Here is a 20,445-nt window from a genome sequence, read left to right as displayed (position 1 = left end):
AAGCACTTGTGTTTGTACACTGCACTTTCTTTTACTGTATGGTCATACTTGGTGACTGCGCAGGCCAAGGTAAGACCTCGTGGTATTGAGATGTGCACAATGGTTAAAGACTTCTCTTCAGTAATGAGCTGCGACTAAATGAAAATGTCGTTTCAGAAAGATAACTAAATAATGTTTCGAAGTGAACAGCTTGAGAAAGGCATGTTTTAAAGAACAGTAAACACTCCAGAGTTCAAACCACGTCAGTCCAAAATGGGCCTCTAAGATCACATGTGTTTTTAGACATAATGGGAAACCGGCCCTAAAGGATATTATACAAAAAAAAAAAGAAAATGGGTTGACTTTCAGGTTTTCAGGTAGATGTATAGATGGTTCTGTTTAGTTAGGATTTGTTTGGCTCAAAATAACGTTTCTTAAACCATGTGATATAGACTACTTCTACTTTTTTTGAAGACGTTAACACTCATTCAGACAGGACTGTTAAAATAAAAAGAAAAACATTGCAAAAAATTATTGTTAAATGTTTTTCAGTAAAAAAACTTTTTTTTTCTCCTGTTATTAATAAGTTTGGGGGAGTTTTCAACACTGATGTTAATATTTTTTTTTTAAAGATATAGTTTAATTTCACTTTGATGGTGTTTGTTCACCATATGGAAGTCAACAATATGGTTCAGCAACGGAAGGTTAGCTTTGCCTTTACATCTCAAAATCATGTTACAACATTTAACATTAAGTGAAAGACTGGAGTGCATTTCACTAGGGAATACTGTTTTAGCTTTAGTCAGAATTTAATATTTGATTCAGCCTGCCATTGCTGCATTTCCCTGTATTGCTATATTACTGTATTTTTATTAAATGGAAGCAATTCTAATTTTAATTCTTTTAGAGTTTTTGACTTGAAGAAATAGTTCACCCAAAAATTACCCCATATTTTGCTCACCCTGAAGCCGTCCTAGGTGTATTTGACTTTCTTCTTTCGGAAGAGTTTTTTTTGTATGGTTTTTGTAACTAAAGTATGTAAATGACTGGCTGACTGAGTGCCGAGTTCTGGCTTTTTGGCTGACTTCTGACTCGGCATACGGCGTATGACACAAGTCATAGGTCAGCCAAGAAGACAGAACTTGGTGTTCTCGCGAAAAATAAGGTTGGTTATTTAAATGAACAATTTTAAACCCTTAAGCCAACATCAACAGTATAACAGTTTATAAAAAAGTTTCAGTCTGAGAAACTAACTATGGCCCAAATTCACTTGCATGAAGAAAGTGGCTTATGCTCTACTTTTTATTTTTAAATGGCGTATGGACAGTCTTCTCCTTCAAGGTCAGTACATTAAAGCAAATTCCTACAGATATTCCTGCACAAATATGGTCATAAAGACATATCATTGCACATTTAAGTCTTTCAAAAGTTTATTTCTTTTGTTGCTTTGTGAGAAAAAAAACTATGTTCAGTATGGCTTTGCTTTCTTCTGCCATTTTAATGGGTTTGTTTACCACCTGGCAAACATAAGAGTTCTCCAATGTTAGTTTTTTGATATTTAAAATAAAAAAATAACATTAGGGAATGTTCTTTTTAGGGTTTTTTTACGACCATAAAATAACATTCACATAAACGTTGCAGGATGTTTTTGCAACCAAAAAATAACGTTCCCAGAACATTGCAAAAAAAAAAAAAAATCAGGGATCTGCAACGTTTTAGCTGGAAAGATTTGCAGTGCTATAAAATAACCTGAAAATAACCTATACAGAACGTTCACTCGTGGTTATTTTTAGGTTAATTTTATAACACTGCAAATCTTCCCAGTTAAAACGTTGCAGATCTCTGAAATTTGTTTAATGCAGCATTTATTAAAATGCAGAAATTAGATTAATCAAAACATGTTTTAAATTATTACATTAAGCCAGGGTTAAGCATAGAGTGATAAAAGAAATCATAACTTTGTAGGTTTGCTTCATGCCTGATCTGATCTGCACGCGCTTTCGCCTGTCTTCAAACGAGAGCCGCGAGCTCGCTGAATTTAAAAATTAACGGTCGTTTCGTTTTACTGGCTGACTGACTCGTTAGTTTATCGATCTATTTATTGAATGATTGCATAAATATATGCATTGATATAGTTATGAGAGTAGATATGATTTCGGAGGGATTTGACATGCCTAACTGAAGAGAACACGATAAAGACAGTTTTTTTTTGTTTTTTGTTTTTTTTTGTTTACGGGTCAAAAGAATATTATCCGCTGTACAAACTACATTTTAGTGGTTAAGACTACTGAATGTACTGAAACGTTGTGTTAAAATTTTATTCGTTACTCTTTAATGGACACACTTTATCTTACAAATGATATTAGTCGGCGTGCTAAGATTATCTTTAATCATAAAGCAATAGATAAAAACGATATGTTTTCCTAAATACTGAATAGTCGTCCATATGGATCATTTCTATTCCACTTATACTGTATTCTGGTTGAATACAGATGTACAGAGGGGTCATAATATTGGAGTGGAGGTTAGAATAATGTTAATGTAACATTTGAGGACTGTTAAAATAATGTTAGTGGAACACTAGAATAATGTTCTACAAACTAGAAACTAACGCTCTAACTAAAACTTTCCTGGCTGACCAAAAACTAGCGTTCCTAGGACCTTCTGGGAACCAAGAATTGTTGGTAGGCATGCCTATATGGTTAAGTGTTTTATTTAGGCTATTTATTAAGTGTATATTTTTTAAGGCTTCTGGTCAGTCAGATGTTGTTGTGTATTGATCTCAGTATGTATTGATCTCTCTCTCTATGTGTATGCAGCAAGCAGACCATGACAGGATGGTTGAAAAGGTTGTGAGTTTTTTTTTTTTTTTATGGTATACCAATCCAACGAACGTTTCCCTGGATTTTTGAAAAGTATGGTCCATAAGTAAAGAACAGAGCAGTGCTCATGAGGGGAATAGAAAAGAAAAGCTTTTGTTTGCCAGACTGAGAGGGATGAGGACAAAGACATACACTTGTGGAGAAAACGAGAAAGAAAAAGAGCTTGAGGGGCTTGAGCTAAAGAAAATAGGTGTGTGCGTGCAGGGAAGGAAGCGAGAGAGGTTCAAACCTCGAGAGAGAGAGAGTGAAAGAGGTGAGCTGGAGGTTTTAATGTGGCCGTTTGTCGTGTTTATGTGGCTGTGGCGCTGCTCTCTCCTGCTCTCTGTATTGATGGCAGTGCAGCCAGGCTGTAATTGATGGCGGCATATTGCTGTACTCCGGCAAGTGTAATGGGCCGAGACACAGAAGCAGAGAGCACAGCAGGAACCCTCTTTAACCCTTTACGTGCTCACACACTCAAACCCTGAAATATGTGTGTGTTTGTGTCTCTGTAGGGAATACGACGGGTGCCACATTTCCAGCACAGGTAGATTAACTCCTTTCCCTCATTTGTAACCCCGCGTTTGCTTTAAAGCATTAATTATCAATTCATAACACCTTGTGTGTCGTGCAAGTGTTGAAGTGGCACACAAAAGACACGATTCTTCCCTTCTTTAGAGCTCTGTCGCCGACATAAAACAAAATGCTTATATTTTTATATTTTTTAGTTTGCTTGTCTGCTTTCTTCAGATCCAGCCTACTTTTAAAGTGATCCAAGTAGCCTAGCTGAAAGCTGCAGAAATCAAACCCATTGTGGCGGAAAACAAACAGTCATGTGATCTCTGTCAGGGGACATCCAACTTTTATTAGGCTACTGATAAGTTAATTGGTTGAAATGTGTACATATAGAGATTTGTCTAAAAATCTTCAGGGGCAAAACTTTTGGGAAGAAATATTTCTAAATAATTATTCTGTGGTAAATACGAATGAACGTGACCTCCCTGCATATGTCTACACCTTTTAAATATAAATGAAAGTATTAAAAGTAAAAAGTGTTCAAATTTATGTCAGCTCAAAAAATATTTTTTTACACAATTTGTCTTGGTGAAGCTACCAGTACACAGAAGAATTATGTAAATAATAAGTAAACTAATATTTTGGGTATTGCATGTTTTCTTTTTTGTTTGCACAGGGAAGAACTTGGAGGCATTTTAACTGTTCACGAGTTAGACGATCTGTATTTTCTTGTGGCCTTTTTTTTCTCTAACCTGGAATAATTCTTGATGATAGAAATGCATTAGCTTGGTTGTATTTTTAGTAAGTGACATGAATGAAAGATGTTTATTTATGTATTCATATTTTCCTTTGATAGCTTGCCACAGCACTCAGAAAGGTGAATCTCGTTTGGGTGGTTACCTGCCTTCCTAAATCAGCAATAGGGGGCAGTGTGTCTCTACTGGCACTTTAGCGCTCGGATGCTGTGATTGTTGGTACCTCATTTTCCCCTCCACATATGCCCTGCCTGTGGCATCATGCTTCTATGTGTGAACATCTTTGGCAGCATGGAGAGGGAAGGGCCCGTCAGCCAGCACGCTCCCACTGCTGTGAACATATTTGTTTGCTTGACTGTTTGTTTCTATTTCTGAGAGTTTGACTTAACCTTAGTCATTAGCAGGGCAGATTTATGGTAATTTTTATTGTTTATTTGCATGTTTATTCATGGGCCAGTATGCTTCCATAGTGGTGATGGTGATAATTTATGCAGAGATGAGATCTCTTAAAATATATCATATCATAAGTCGAGACTTATAAGTTAACATTGATAATACTAAAATGCCATTGAACAAAACTGTTAACTGTACGTTTATGCATAAACACACATATGTATGTATACACAAATACATATATACATGCGTGTGTGTGTGTGTGTATATATATATATATATATATATATATATATATATATATATATATATATATATATGTATACAGTATATATTGATTTACACACACACACATATACAGTATATATGTGTATGTGAAGAAGCAGTAAAGAAACGTAGGCCTGTATGTCTGTAGACTGAAAAAGTAACTGTCCTTTTCGATATTCAGCTGACATCGTCATCTAACAAATGTATTTACTGTACAAAACTCCATTCTCTCAGTCTGAAAACTATGAAACAATATTGTGCTCGCTGTTTCTCAAAGCACACAAAGTAATCAAAAGTACTCTTTGTGTTCGCCATGATAATGACTAGTGAATAGATCTCCTCATGTTATTTACACAGCACATGAAAACATGCTCTTTACAGCTCTATTTGTAGCAGATCATAGTTGTGTTTGATAATGATTCGATTTTTGAAGTCAGCACGTGCAAAAAAATGATAGATTGAGATCTTCAATGCAAGTTGTTGACAAAATTACATGAACACAGCATATAATAACATATTATATTACTAACAAAATCATGACAGTGTTCAATAATTTTATAGAAGTTAAGAGAGTAACTTACATTTTAGAAACAATATTTCCTATTACATGGTATATTTTTTGCCACGTTTTTTCCTAAACAAAGACAACATATAACTGTTGCATCAAAGTTTTGAGCAAAATTATTTGGTTGAGTGAATGATTTAATGATTCACTGTTATGCTTTGTCTGAATATCCATTACATACTATACAGTAGGCAAAAACAAGCATGTGTAAAGAGCTGCATGCCCGAATAAAACAAGTACTGGAAGGGCACTTAAAGCCACTGGAGAGGATTTGGAAATGATATTAAAGCGATGCTGGGAGGTCACATGACAACAATATGATAAATGTACTATGTCCAGATTACAGTCACTATATATATTCATACTGTATAGAACATATCTTTTAATGCTAATGAACTACATCAAAATGGTACCTACTCAGAGTATGCTATATTTTGGATGGAACTTTAGTTATAATTTGTCTAACATAACATAAATTTACAATAGCATACTATACTATGTCTGCATAAGTTATGGTAGAAATGATAAGAGTGGCAGTATATATTGATTTAAGTGAATAGTTGAATGATGAATCAGTGTTTTTGAACAAATCAATTCAGTGATTCAGAAAAGCTGACTGAAAAATCCCTAAGCACTGAACGAAACAAATCACGAACAAACAAATTAGAAACCAACCTCTGATTTTAAATCTTAATGCAGATCAGTTTTGTCTCTTGATGTGTTTCCCCGCTCCGTCCGTCTCACCCTCATCCACCTTCTGGCATTTCCCCAGGTGTTGAGGCCGAGAGAGGAAGTGCTATTTTTACTAGTCTGATCTCACACCTCTCTCTCTCTCTCTCTCTCTTTCGCTCCCTTCCCTCACCCTCCCCCTCGGTGTGAGGAATATGAGGCACGGATGGGTCTGACGAGAGAGGCCTGAATTTTGCGCACAACCACGCACACACACATATGCGTTCAGCCCTCCTTCGGCTTTGGATCCAAACCTACGAAGGTATTCAGGTGTCTCGCAGCTCCTGTGAAAAACATCTGTTATCAACTGTTCACTTTTTTTTTTTTTTGTCAGAGACACATTTCCTTTCGTTTAATCATCATTTTCTCTCTGTTGTCTTTTTGTTGTACTAGCCTGCATGGTGTAGACTTTAGCATACTGGGGCTTGCTGTCTCTCTTTCTCTCTCTCTCTCTCTCTCCTGCTGTATTTGCCCTTCCACTCCCCCTCTCCATTACTGTGCGTCTGTAGATGCAGTTTCTGCACACGCTCTCTGGCGTGCTTATCGGAATGCGAGTGCTGATTGTTGGCCTGTCTCTCAGTTTGACTGACAGCTCCGGCTTTGCGGCGGAACGCCTGATTTTGTCAATGTTTGTCTGCGAGGCCTTATCTCCAAAACCTTATATTAACTGCCTCGACAGTTAGTGTAGCCAGTCTCCCTCCATCTCGCTTTTTCATCCTCCGTTTTCTTCCTTTCCCCATCAACGTCCTTCCTTCTTTCGTTTTTCGGGATTGACACTGTATCAGCATTTGTTTATTTAAAAGACACCAGAAATGCCTCATTTCTGAATGTGATGTTTTTAACATCATGGGTATCGTGGTTCTGGCCTGATCCATTTTAATTTTTAAAATGTGACGATGGCTGAATAGTGAGGTTAATATGGAGGTGAGAAGTGGGTAAATCTGTGTTTCATCGTCTGCATGTCGAGGAGATCCAGAGGTTAGCAGATCACTTCACACTTAGTGGAATCCAATATGCTTTCAATTCTAGTCCTCTGAGTCAATGAGTGGACAGACATGATCTTACAGTCATCTAGATTAAACAATTACATTCAATTAGCACAACTCTCTCTGTTACACACATACATATGTGGGTGGTTGATGAGTATCGTGTTTTTCATGGTTTAAATTTATATAAATGTATATAACTTAAAGTCCATTCTTAGTTGTGAGGTCAATTTACTTTAACAGATTCACAGTATGATATTTTTGATCCAAAATACAGTAAAAAAAACTGTGATATAAAATATAATGACAATTTAATATAATCTTAAAATGTAATTTATTCTGGTTTTGGCAAAGCAGTCGTTACCCCAGTCTTTAGTGTCATATAGTTCTTTAGAAAGCATTTAATAGCTGTGACCTATATATTTATATTTTAATCCAAAATATACTAAAATATGTGTAAAAATCCAGACTAAATATGTCCTGTCCAAACTGTTGCAGAAGGACGTATGTCAGCACGGTAAAGACAAGTGAGCCTCTCAAGACTTTATCAGTTTTAAATATTCCTGTGTTGGATGAAATAATGATTGATATGCTATTTAAATAGTGTAAGATTTTGTACAAACTACCCACATATACAGAGCCAGAACAACAATCAGCACGCATTGAAGTCTTTTGAGAAACAGCTGTGATTCAGTAAACTGCATTTAGATTCCAGTTCTATTTCCATGCTCATATGCTGTAATTTTTTTGACAACTGTCTAATACGTACTCACAGTCTAAATGTGCTCATGTTTGCTCATTTAATGCTTTTGTTTTAAGAGTATGACTTGAAAATATATGTATTATTATAAAACAGTCTGGAACACATGATACTCCTTGGTCAATAGCAGTATTTTCTGATTATATAAAAACTGTATAACTGACCGCTGGCCCAAGTGACAGGTTTTTTTATTTTTAATATATAGTGCTAGTTTGTAGTCTCTTTTTTCTTTATGATAAAACAATTTAAATTAAACTGATATTTCATGTCTACGTTTATTTCTTCAGCAGTGTAACAAGCAGGATAATGAGCAGTCAACTGGTCATTATTGCAAAATACCCCTTCAGGGTGATACAAGACCCCTCTATTTTGCGAGTTCTGCAAGTGGACAGCAATAATACTACTCTTCTGACATTATATTTGTCCTCAGCAGCCCTTAATGTTAATCGAGGCTTCTTCTGTTAAGCTATTTTGTCTTATAGTTTAACAGCTGTCTAAAGGAGGAGGGGGTTTGATTTGACCTGTGTTTCTCAGAACAAAGAGAACTAGCAGTCTCTATTCAAGTCCAGTTTGTAGCATTCAAATGCTTTCAAAACCGTCCGTCAAGGACATGAAAGACTAGGCAACTTTGTGCTATGTTTCTCAGCGATTATCTTTGTTGAAAAGATTTTCTTTTTAAATAAATGCATGAATTTAGTTTGATGTGCTGACTGATGTAGCAAAGATGTCATTGTTTTTATTCAATTTCACACAGTCTGTGTTCCCATTTCATATATTTTTTATAAAGAATGTGGGCAAAAGAGGATTTTCTAGGATTCAAACCCATGACCTTGGCTTTTCCAGACCTTTCTGTGTGCCTGTCTACCTTGTCTGTATGTTTTATTTTTAAAACGAACACATTCTGTTACTCTGTATTCAGTATACAATTAAAATAACAGAATAGAATAAATAAATAGTGCGGCGTGAGGGTTCGGGGGCTGTTAATTATAGGTAACTTATAAACAAGGTGGAAAAGTGGGAATTTAATCACTTGGTAATTAAAAAAAAAAAATTAAAAGGTGTTTGGAGACCCTGCGTCAAAAGACTTTCATTCATTAACCAGGTGAGAGTGCAAGTCTATCTTTGTCCTGACTGTATTTTTATATTTTTAGGCCCGCGTTTCAGGTTTGAAATCTGTATGAGCTTCAATTTATCCAATTAAGCTTGTGTACTCATTAACTCTGAGCTTATGGAACACTGATTATGCGTGTAGTGCGGTCCATGCAAACGGAGGTGCAAATCTAATGCATTGCATGGCGTCAATTAAAAGAGAAATACATGATTTTGAATATACCTTTTATATCTGTTGAGATCATTTACAGAATCCAGGACTTGCTTTAACGTATTATTTCAAAAGGTTACTGCTAAGTCATATTTGCTACCTCAAAGGGATGTACTTATCACACAGAAGTGTTCAGATTTGTGGCCAGCACATATCTAATTCTTAAAAAATATCCACAGTCTCAAATATGTGGTCGCGGCTTATAAAGTACCGGTGGTTTATTGCTATCGGACTTGAAGTGCTACATTATTTCAAACCTATCTGCATATTCCTCTTTTTTAAAATGTTTTTAAATGCTATTATTTGTCTGCGTTTTACATTCCTTAACCCTCCCCAACCAACCCAGAACAAACTGTCATGGTTATGAATTCGGTCATGTGCGTTACTTGATATTCTGGTGAAAAGCAAACATTTAAAAAAAATTAAATTATGCTTTGAATTACAGTAGTTTATCAAATAATATGTGAAAAGTTCTGTGTGAGATATAATTGTGGAAAACAAAAACAACACATATCATATCACAATCCTCATTGTTTTCCTGTGCTGTACTGTAGTGCATGCATGTGTTTGTGTAATCAGTCTATCCCTGTGGATATATGAAGGAAAAAAGAACCCTACAGTGTGTGTACGTTTGAGACTGTGTGTGTGACGGCGAGAGGCACTGTGTCAGTAGAGATATGCTAACATGCCTGCTTCATTGTGCTGGTATTGCTGTTCTTTGAGTCTGAATGAATAGAGCTTGTGTCTTTGCGGCGAGAAACATGCCAGTCAGCCCTGTCTCCCTGACCTACACCGTCCCTCACTAAACCTCTCGCACTTCTCCGCATTCTCACACACAAAACCAGCCAATAATAAGGAAGCACTGATCCCGTGACCTGTCTTTCTTCTAACCAGTCACTACGTTTTCTCGAATCTTTCTTCCGAACCGAATATACAGTAGAGTCAGACTATGTTCCAGTCCTGTTTCAACCACCTCAGCAAAGCTCAGGCTCTACCAAAGATAAAAGTGCTGGTTTACCATGTAATGTTTTGCTTGAGATGCCTCTGCCTCCATCCGTGACCCCGTGCTGACCTGAAATCAACACATAAACTAAATCCTGAAGGCCACTCCTGAATCACGGCATGCACTTGCTGTGGCCTTGAGACTCTTGTAGATCACAGGGCGATGGCCTCCTCTTGGCGGTTTGTGAATGCATTTCTAAAAGCTGCCCTCATTACCGTCACCCCAAGTTTATTGTATCGGTGACTCTTTGCTTCCTTTTTGTGCATCGTAAAAGATGACATGTTTTCTAATTTGCTTATAGTTTACAGAAGGCTCTGGGAACCAAAATGTGTTGCCTTCTTTTTAGTACCTTATTTTCCCTGCTTATGCTTCAGCTTGCTTTCCTTTCAGTAGTACAAATGTATAATATATATATATATATATATATATATATATATATATATATATATATATATATATATATATATATAATTTAAGTGTAGTTTTTAATTAAAAAAATGGTTTAATCCGTAATCTCCTCACTTAATCAGCATGGAATTGATTAAAAAAGAAAATACAAATAAGTGATTTTTTTTATCTCAAAATTTGGATTTTTTTTTCTATAGCAATTTTCACAATTCTGGCATTTTTGTGGAAATTCTGAGTTGACACCTGATAATTTAGTTTTTTTGTTTTTCACATTTGAATTTGCATCTCGCAGTTCTGAAATTGTCTTGGAATTTTGAAATAAGAATTCACAATTACCTTTATTTGCTACAGTGGTGGAAACAAGCTTCCAGAGATTCCATACATGGTTTGTTCATGAATCAAACTGATCGGCTTCCTGTTTTTTCTCCTAAGCTCTGTGTTCCTCTCTCCTCTCCTTTCATCCTTTTCCCTCCGCTGCATCTTTTTCCCTCCCTTGTCTTCCCTCCCTCTTTTTCACTCTCTCGTTCCGTGGCTTGGTAGTGATTGACACTTACAAATTACCCCGCGGTGGAGGCATTGTGTGTGACCCTTCTCTCTCTCATCTCCAGCGAGCCTGCCGTTTTGTCATCTAATTACTGTGAATCCCCGGCCTGTTCCCCGCTGCTGAATTTTTAATGGGCCTGCCTGCCTGCCAGCCCGGCTGTCCACTCCCCAAACTCAAACACCCCTAACCCCCCTTCTCTCCTCTCCTCTCTTCTCCTCTCCTCCCTCTTCATCCTTCTCTCTCCCACCTGACAGCCTGGTGCTCTCTCTCTCTCTCGTGTGTCCTCATTCAGTCTCCTCTATCAGTCTTCCTCCATGTTATCAAGGTGTGTCCTCTCAGCCCTGGTCATCCTCTCAGCGCTGACTGAGCCGCCCACCTGACAAATCTGCCAACTTCCTGTTTCCTCTCTCTCTTTTTAGCTATGCTGACTTTTTCTGTCTACCTATCCATCTTGAAGTCAACCTCCATCGTTCTATCCTAGCATTCAAACCATCCCTCCATGTGTCCATTCATTCATCCATCCATACACCAGTACATCCATCTATCCATCTCTTAGTCTATCTATCTGTCTATTGTTCTATCTCCATCATATATCAATCTGTTGTTGTATTTATATATGTATTGTTCTATCATCTTTCATTCTATCTATTCATCTATCGTTCCATCTGTCATTCTCTCTATTAATCTACCTAATATCTATCAATCAATTCTATCATTCTCTGTATATTCTAACATATATTGTTCATATATCTGTCTGTCTATCTATCTGTCATTTTGTCGTTCTATGTTCTATCTGTCGTTCTGTTGTTCTATATATTCATCCAACTATATCTATCTATCTGTCTATCTATCTAATCATATATATATTGTTATTTCTATCTTACAGTTTGTCCTCTCACAAAAAAGCATACTATTGCATCATATCAGAAAGGCTACAGCATCGGACAGGCCTAATAAATTCAATCCGAAACAGTAAGCTGTATCTTACTGGAGCAGCAGGCAGCTCATCTGTGATCTACAGCCCCAGAGTGGCTGTAGTGCTGCGGCAGAGATGTGAGATGAAGAAGATGAAGAGTGGTGCTCTGATTCGGCCCAGGACTTCCCGAGATCCCTTTTTTTCCACTTTAGAGACACCCACACTCAGCATACAGCACAGAAAGCAGGACCCCGTACGAGAAGCCAGCAGGAAGCAAAAAAATCTGAGCTCCCACAATCCCCAGCACTGTGTCACTGGGCGCCTGGGCTGTAGCCGGCAGGAAAGTCCCCTGTCGCTGGCACTAGAGTAGCTAGAAATCATCAGACCTTATCGGCCTGATGTTAGAGAGAGAGAGAGAGAGAGAGAGAGAGAGAGAGAGAGAGAAAGAGACAGAGGAGGGGAAAAAAGGATAGGAGAGGGAAAGTGATCGAGAGACCGAACATAAAGAAAGATTCATGTGAGGAGGTTGGAAGGTAGTAAAGGGGAAGGGTTTGCAAAAAGGAAAGAAAAAATGGGGGAGAAAAACAAAATTGTAATGCATATTCATGATCTCGTGGTACAGTAACTGAGTTGAATAATAGCAATGCACGCTGGAATTTACTGGCAAATGCACTGAGGAAATAGTTTTTAAATCTGGAAACACTAATAACTAAGGTTAATTTTAGCAAAGTTACACATTCAGTAGACAAATGACTATTTTGTAAGGTGAGGATTTTTGATAGCAGGAAAGTGACATGTCCAAATAGCCTACCGTCTTCATATAGAACTTTTTTATACTTTTTTATCGTCATGAAATAAGTTCCAATCAGTATACTTTTGCACAGAATGAATTCAGATATAGCCTACTGCATTTTTTTTTAAAGAATTAGTTTTTCACCTACTACATAGAGGGAAGTGTATTGAATTATTATTATTATTATTATTATTATCATGCACGTAACATTTGAAATTTGAAGAGGTACTGTTAAGGTACAGTGATAGTTGTATTTCAACAGTCAGTATGTGTATTAAATCTATTTGTGACCATTTAAAGATGTATTATTCCCAGTCCACAATTTGATCTCACATCATGAGCTCGTGATAAGGTCACAGTGTGAGGACACTGAGCCAAAAGTGTAAAATCACAGCGGTGTCAGTGTGTGCACATACTAATGTAAGGTCAAAGTGCACTCGCTACACAGAGACTAGGTACCCAGCATGCATTGCAGCAGGAAGCTTTTGATTGCTGCCATTGATGCAGTTCATACACTGGTTCTTGATGTTTCTTTTTGTGTTTAAACAGTAGAGTAGTTCAAAATGTTTGTGCTTTATGCTTTTAAAATATTGCTGTCTGTACTGTACACAGAGCTATTATAATGAAAATGTTCGATTAATAGTACTGGCTGATGATTGTGTTCTTATCATCAATTATCAACCAATATCACCTGTTTGCAATCTCTTTTTGGTTTACTTCGCCATAACTAATCTCCTTCATAAAACAAAATTACAGCCGCTCAAAAAATATAAAAGTCAAGGGTCAAGAGCCCCAACTAAATCAAACACTAATGATGGTAACATCATCATCTAAATCTCAGTTGTTTCTCAGTAAGTGCTTTTGTGGATGACTGTCTCCTCTCAACCCGCTCAACATTTTGAATTCACGATGAGCTCGCATATTATTAACATTATCACAGAATGAGAATGGTGTGATATCACTGTGATCAGCGCATGACCTCACGTGTTTACTGGGTTAATCAGACATTTAAATGAATGGCAATTTAAGATTTCTATAAACCTTTGTTAGCCCACACGCAGGGTAAGAAAACATGAAGTAAAGAAAAAGGACGAAGTAAATGCGGCTAGTGCTTTCCCATTCAAGATGGTATTCGAGCTTGCTAAAATCACGGTATATTCTAGCTATAGCCGTGATCTAACCTTCTATTTGAGTTACTAAACAGCACATGAAATCATGCCACAGCCAACTAGTTAAACTAGCATTCCATTCAAATTCAAATCAAATTCAAATTTTATTTGTCACATACACATACATACATGGTAATGCGACATGCAGTGAAATGTTCTTTACAACCGAGCATCAAAATAGAAAACAAATTTAAATATATATAAATATAAAATATAAAAAAATATGTATAAAAATATGTATAAAAAAAGAAGTGTGATCACAACGCAAAGGTTTACTGAAAAAAAAGTGTGTGTTTGAATTTTGAAAATTAAAGGGTGTCAGTTATATACAATTCTATCAAATTTGCTTAATAAGTTAATAAAATGTGGGTGGAATAAAGTGACAGGGAGGCCTATGCTCTCCTTAGTTTGCTTTTAATAAACTCTAATCCCTAAGTTTGAGTAACAGGAGAACAACAAAGGAAAAGGAGGAGCAATAAACGAACAAGTAGACTAAAGAGAAAGAGAAGAAGAAAGAATTGCAGTGGTGTGGGTCACCCGTTACGGTGTCCAATATTTCTGATTAAATTGTTATATATAAAGCCCTTCCTACGTAATGTTCAATGTGTATTTGAGAGATAGGAGATGAGAATGTGACAGTGGCTTGGAGTCTGTTTACCCTGTTTATCAGGTCTATGGTGGGCAATAACATCATAATGCTTCATTTGACCGCTCTATGGCCTCCAGAAAAATAAATAACTCGGCACTGCCAGGGGTGTTAGATTGAGTTCATGTTTAACGGGGCACCCTGCCCCTCGGCCCCCTGGGAAAAGGGATGGGGCGTGGCCACCGGGCGCAGAATGAGCTCATTACTGTGTCATGGGTGAGGAGAAATATTGGCCTCGTAAATGACTGAATGAGAGTGAGAGAGTAGGATGGAGAGGTATCGGACGTGGAGCGATAGAGAGAGAAAAGGGAAGGAGGGAGGAGGGAAGGAGAGGGGAAACAAATGACTTAGCCTGGAGAGATAGCAGTCAATCAATCATCTTTAAACAAAAGCAGTGCTGCCCCAGAGAGCATTTAAGAAGTGCTTATTTAATTAAAAGTCCTTCTCTCCATATTTATGGCCATCCACCTTCAAATATTAACCTTTTGGGCCGGGACAGGCCCTGACGAGTGAAAGGGGGGTTGCAGAGGGGTCCTTTAACTGCCTGTTCACAATAGATGTGGATGTTTTGTCAGCTCTGTTATAGACTAGTGTGTAAATGGGCGTTGAGATGGCTGTCCCGGGACTATTGTGACTCGATTATATGTTGCTTTGGTTTGTTTTTAGTTTATCTGTTTATGAATTCTCTTTAGCTGATTAAAATAGTTTGAGCTTGCACCCAACAAATTGGTAACTGAAAATTAAAAAAAAATTATTGACATTTTTTTTTTTTGCCAATTAAATGTTAGTGCTTCTTTGTTTTAAAAATAAAAAATATAAAAAATCTACACACAGCCTTGGCAGTAGCAGGTTTATTCATTAACTAAAACTAAAGATTAAAACCTTTAAATAACTGGAAGAAACTGAAACTATTATAACTGATATAAAATGAAAAACATTTTATTTTAGCTGGTTATCAAGGCAGCATTTCAAATTTTTATTTAAACGAAACCTCAAAACTGAAACCTAATAAAAACTATATAGACAAAAATAATAATAATATAAATAAGACAACAAAATTACCAAAACTTTATTAAAATTAAAATGAAAGCAGAAAATATAAAAATATATATAATTCATACTAAGAGTATATCTCTGCACATTTTTTTAAATATATTTTTGTATGAATTTTTTAGAATGAATTAATGTTACGTAAATTTCAGGGACAGGGATTTTTTTTTGTGTGTGAACTGAGAAAGTCATTTAAATTCATGGGTTAAAAAGAGTTGTGAACTTTAAATCTGAAATACTGAAACGTAATTAAATCTTATATTATCATAGTGCTGTTGTGGACCACGGAGGACCTTTGTGTGAAACAGGAAGAGAACCAAAATACAAAGACAACCTAAAAAAAGATTCCTATGCTCGTAGTTGCGATTTAAAAAACTGGCTGAATATATATATAACCCCAAAAACAACTGACCACATAATGCCACGGGCTATCATCGAGCATTCAAAAGAGCCGTTACATAAGATACGGTATTGCATTTTCATCCAGGAATTAGTAAGTAGCTGTAGTGAATTGCTGAGCGGACGCTAAACAGAACTTTGATTCCCACTGATCCCAGGACAAGCCAGACTCCTCTGCAGTCATTACCGCCGAATCAGCCGGAGTGAACTTGGCCCAATACAAAAGAGCAGCTTCACCTGGCATCAAAGTGCAGCGCCGGGCATCAAACCTCTTTTGAAGCTGGAGGTTTCGGTGACTTTGCTCTCTGTCACACACCATATGTTTGCACCTTCTGTACCCTCTCAATACACCCAGCGTACCATCTGCACATATCCCCCTTGTGTCAGCCTACGTGTGTGTGTGTGTGTGTGTGTGTGTGTGTGTTCTCTTACAACTTAATATATCTTAGCACAACTCTATACAAACTGTTTTCATATACATGTACACAGGTGTGTAGACAGCTAGACTAATAGGTGGTTTTTAATGATGAGTAGCATCCTCAAGGTAATGCAAATAACTAATAAAAACACACATAATGGTGGTTAACAAATTAGCTATTCAGTCTGCCGCGTTTCGCCTTGAACTATTAACGTCACACAAAATTACTTTGAAAACAGTGGTTCCCATGAAGGACACTTAGGTCACGCTCAGAAATGTATGAATTTCTTTGCATTAGATGCAAAATATAAAACTGAGTGCCATCCCATGCTAAACATTACCTCCGAACTTTTCTTTGGCATTTTTTCAATTACATTCAAACTTGTGTCAAGGTGATTTTTAATGTTTAAAGTCACTTCCCCTTAAAGATCGCACAAGTGTCAAAGCAGAGTTTATCATTAACTGTAAACATGTTCCGCTAACGTCTGATATGAGGATGTTGTTAATTTTGAACAGCATGAATGTGTTTATTCTGCTTTAAAAGTGTGCTCTTAATATGCATGTTTAATTAATTTTTCTATTGAATTTATTGATTAAAAAAAACAGCATTTTTGTGTAATATTAGTTCAAATAAGTTAAAAGAGAAAGTTAAAATAACTGTTTTCTGTTTTGCTATATTTTAAAATGTACATTTTAAGCATAAACCATCTTTCATAAACCATTCGCTATATAAAAACCCCAGCCTGGTCTCATAAGAAAAGTGCATATAAATAGCATGCCAAATAAAAATGAAAACTTGTGGTATTGATGCTTATAATGCATATAAGCAGTTTTTGCGTGCATATGATACCAATGTATCCCCCAATCCTAATTCTAGCCATTGCATACCATATACATCAGACTTACGATACAACAACTTCATATCTCTGGGTTTTCAAAGAGCGTAGGTTTGTTCGGTAGCTCACAGAGTACAGAGATGTATTTGAGAGACGGGGAGCTCTGGTTCAAATCATGTGTAACTATGATTCGATACGACAGTTAAAGTCTGTGCATCAACGAATGCTTATTATTTCAGTGTTGCAACGGTTAGGTTTAGGGTTGGATTTGGTGCGGGGCATATTTCCAACACGGTAGAGCATTTATGTTTAACAACAGTCCACAGAGATTTAAATTCTGAACCATCGCAATATATAATTCCTATAGCATCGTAATAAAAACGTGCCAGAGTTCACGTATTGAACCTGCGTTTTAGCACCACTGAGTGGACATTTCTCTTGGAAACTGCAGCGAAACCATATATAATATATACGTATATATGGTTGTCTGTATTGATTTTATATCTCAGCTATGACCAAACTGTATTACAAGCTAAATTAAAAGGCAATTTTAAATTTAGCTTATTGCTTTTTGATAAAATGTCCTTACCATACCATAAACATGAAGGGGTTACAGTTTCAATTTGTTTCAACTAAACAGCCCATCGTTTCCGGGAATACATTCTTTATCGACTGATGAAACACACGTTACCTTTCAGCCCTTTATTTATTCCTGTTCCCTTTTAACAGAGTAACTCGCATGCACTGACAGGTCTTTAAATTATCTCTACATCCCAAACGGGGTCATTTTAGGCGGTGCCCATCTGAATATTTGTCTTGCGGCAAGAAAAGCAAATTATGCAACAAACAAGCGAAAAAAGGAACATGATATCCCAGGGTTTGAATTCGACAGCCAGGAAATTAAGTGGTACATCTAACACATTTCCAGAGTCCTAAAAAATGAACAGCTGCCTCACTCTAAGAGTGCGGTAATTGGGTGAGCCTCTTTGACGTGTTCCCACCTAGCGTCGGGCTGTTAAGCCACCGCATTCTTTATGAATCATATTTACTATGACAATATTCGCAGCCTTGCTCGCTCGGTGCTAATGCATTCAGCTCACTCCTCTCTCCTAACTGGCGCCGCGTTCGCGTGCGCGCAAAAAAAAACACAGACGCGCACACACCATCGGAAACCACAAAAATACACTTACATGAATAGAAAAGTATACGCAACGTACATCGCGCAACATACACAGAATAAACAGATTGTAGCATCTGTCAACACTTTAGAGGTGCGTGAAGGCCGCGCGTTACAAAGTGGGATTGTTCTATCTAAACCCAGTCAACAATTCACAGCGAATTTTGTCACCCTTGCAGATGCGAGTCTCATCACATTGTGGTATTGAGACGGCTGCTTGGTAAACTGTTAGAGCTAGCAGAGACGACGTACCATTATAGATTCATCTTATTTGTCAGTGGCCTTCTCACATTAAGAAGAACATGAGCATTATTTTGCAGTTTTATTGCGAGGTGTGGGTTTGTTCTAGATCTGTATTTTTCTGCAGTTGAGATTTGTTCTTTCTGTAATGCGTAAACTAGTAGGCGTTGCTGGGACAGGCTCTCATCAGTCTAGTATTAGTTAACGCGCTGCTAGAGAAAGAGTCAGGGGAGTAGGTGGAGAGCAAACGAGACTGAGTGACAGCTGAAAGAAGCTACGAATCCAGGCAGAAATCACACGCATTTCTGAAATCAACTTTTTTTCAATAGACGGGCCTATATTTCATGGGTGGAGGCACTCAAAGACAGCGAGAGAGAGATGATGGAAAATGTTGCTGTGAATACATGTGCTACAAATGAGCTGGGTCTTCCATATTATACAGATATCCTTATTTCTGCTCCTCCCATGAGCAGTGCATTTCTACAGCATGCATTATTCAGATATATATATATATTTTATGCAAAAGAACTTGTTTTTGTTTATGTAAAATGTATAAAAACAATGCTATTGTGTTGTGGGCTGTTGCTAAGTGTTTTGCCTGGTTGGTTGGTAAGTTATTGGTTACTGGTTTAAACCTTTAGTTTTGCAAATTCTGTTTTGTGAAGGTTAATTCAGTGTTTTTTTTGTTAGCTAAATTGTAATGCTTTCTCACTATTTACTAGTTGCTTGTTATTTTCCATCCCTAATCCTACCCAAAACCTGAACTGCCTTACTCACTATTATTAAGCAGCATTTTTTAATGTTTTTTTTTTTTTTTTTTAAGAAAAAGTCATAGTTCATGGTTTGTTAATAGCAACAAATAACATTTTAAAATAAAGTGTGACCACCTAAATTAAACTTAAAATAAATTTCAGTAATTTGAGCTGAAATCAGATGTTAGATTTAAAGCTTCACCTTTAAAAAATAAGAAGAAGAAGAACAATTAAAAATGTTGCCTTGGTCACTAGCTACAGTAAAAAATGTTTTAATGCTAAAGCTACTAAACCCTAAACATAAATAAAAATAAAGTAAAGATAGGAACATTTTAAATGATTACTAATAATAATAATAAAACAACAAAAATGCATACAATTTGCATGAAACTGAAAATATATAACAAAAAAAGTATTAATTTTATAAATAAATTTTTCACACAATTATAATATACAGTATAAAAGTGTGGTTTAAAACAGTTTTTTTCTTGGTTTCCGTTAAAAATATCATGAACTGTTTTCACCACTGAAAAAATAAATAATTATTTAAAACTTATTTCTAAATAGAAAGGTATTTGTGTTCCAAATCAGCAAATGCCACGATTTCTAAAAGATTTGTGCAAAGACTGGAGTAATGGCTTTTGAAAATTCAGCTTTGCCATCCTAGTAATAAATTACATTTAAAAATAAAATATCGAAATAAATTATTTTAAGCTGTAATAATATTTCATAGTAGCATTATTCTAATGTATTTTTGATCAAATAAATGCAGCTTTGGTGAGCATAAGAGACTTATTTTATAAACAAACAAAAAAAATAATTTAAAATAAAAAATCTCACTCAAAATAAACAAAGTTAAATTACACTAAAGGTGTGTAAATGACCTTTCTCTTTTTACTCCACCTTCACTTTTCACTTTTCACTCCACCATCAGTGAGATGATCTTCATCTGATTTTTCTAT

Source organism: Puntigrus tetrazona, chromosome 21 (assembly GCF_018831695.1).
Source record: "Puntigrus tetrazona isolate hp1 chromosome 21, ASM1883169v1, whole genome shotgun sequence".
Classification (NCBI taxonomy): domain Eukaryota; kingdom Metazoa; phylum Chordata; class Actinopteri; order Cypriniformes; family Cyprinidae; genus Puntigrus; species Puntigrus tetrazona.
This window is presented reverse-complemented; position numbering follows the sequence as displayed.